This window comes from Cicer arietinum, chromosome 5 (assembly GCF_000331145.2).
Source record: "Cicer arietinum cultivar CDC Frontier isolate Library 1 chromosome 5, Cicar.CDCFrontier_v2.0, whole genome shotgun sequence".
In the NCBI taxonomy this organism is placed as follows: Eukaryota; Viridiplantae; Streptophyta; class Magnoliopsida; order Fabales; family Fabaceae; genus Cicer; species Cicer arietinum.
Genome location: NC_021164.2, coordinates 43,782,265 through 43,783,929, shown reverse-complemented (window position 1 = coordinate 43,783,929; position 1,665 = coordinate 43,782,265).

Here is a 1,665-nt window from a genome sequence, read left to right as displayed (position 1 = left end):
AAGGTTCTCAATCCATCAAGTAATACATAACTAACCAAGACATTGATAAATCAATTGAGCAATCTGTTATCTAACTCAAAATAAGAATTTCTACTAAGCCAATCGATTTCCAAATCAATTTCCTGTGGGTTTTTAGTGAAATTTGAACTCTGGGTTTAAATCAATCGATTGGGCAATCAATTGACAGAATAGCTGAGCCCCTGACTTAATGCCAATCGATTTCCAAATCGATTTTTGTCAGTTTTGCTGAATTCCTGCATGGCCAAATTGATTGGGAAATCGATTTTATAAATAGTTGAGCCCATGTAACTTCCCAAATCGATTGGGAAATCGATTTTATAATTAGTTGAGCCCCTGTAACTTCCCAAATCGATTGGGAAATCGATTTTATAATTAGTTGAGCCCCTGTAACTTCCCAAATCGATTGGGAAATCGATTTCCCTGCTTATCCTTCCAAAAATACATAAATTAACTCAATATCATTCATACACAACTCCAAATCTTAACACTTAGCAATTCCCACACAATCACCACGACAAATTGAGTTTCGAAATAGTTTTACAATCCATCACACTTACACACGATAATCAATACATAACACTTAGCAATTCCAACATAATTACCACGACAACTTGAGTTTCAGCATTCAGCAGCAAAAACAGCATGTCTGTATTCGAATACAACCTTTTGTATTCGACTACACAGCAAGTCAGTAGCAAAACAACATGTCTGTATTCGAATACAACAGTCTGTATTCGAATACACATCAGACAGCAGCAGAAAAACAACAAAATTCAGCAAAATTTAGCTTTTAAAAGGGTTTTGAAATCAATCAACACTTACACACAAACCCAAACAATCACACTTAGCAATTCCAACACAATTACCACGACAACTTGAGTTTCGAAATAGTTTACAATCAAACATGCTATCACACAATTCCAAAACAAAACCCTCAGCGAGAGGCGTAAATCCTAAACGTACAGTTTCTCATGAACAAACACGAGTGCAGTCTCTCATGGACAAACACAATTTACCATAGTGTAGTCTCACACGGAAAAACACCTGTGCAGTCTCTTACGGACAAACACCTGTGTAGTCTCTCACAGACAAACACAATTTACCAGGGTGTAGTCTCTCACGGACAAACACCTGTGCAGTCTCTCACGAACAAACACAATTTACTAGGCTGTAGTCTCACACGGACAAACACATGTGCAGTCTCTCACGGACAAACACAATTTACCAGGGTGTAGTCTTTCACGGACAAACACCTGTGCAATCTCTCATGGGCAAACACAATTTACAAGGGTGTAGTCTCTCACGGACAAACACCTGTGCAGTCTCTCACGGACAAACACAATTTACCGGGGTGTAGTCTCTCACGGAGAAACACCATTAAGTAAAGGCAGATATTAAAAGATTCCCCATTTTTAATACCTATTTAACTCTTACAATTTGAACGACAATCATTAAGTAAATGTAGATATTAGGAGATTCCCCATTCTTAATACTCATTTAACTCAAACGATTTCCACTACAAACATTAAGTAAACTGAGATATTAAAAGATTTCCCATTTTTAATACTCGTTTAACTCTAATGATTTTCACAACAAACATTAAGTAAACAAAGGTATTAAGAGATTCCCCATTCTTAATACTCA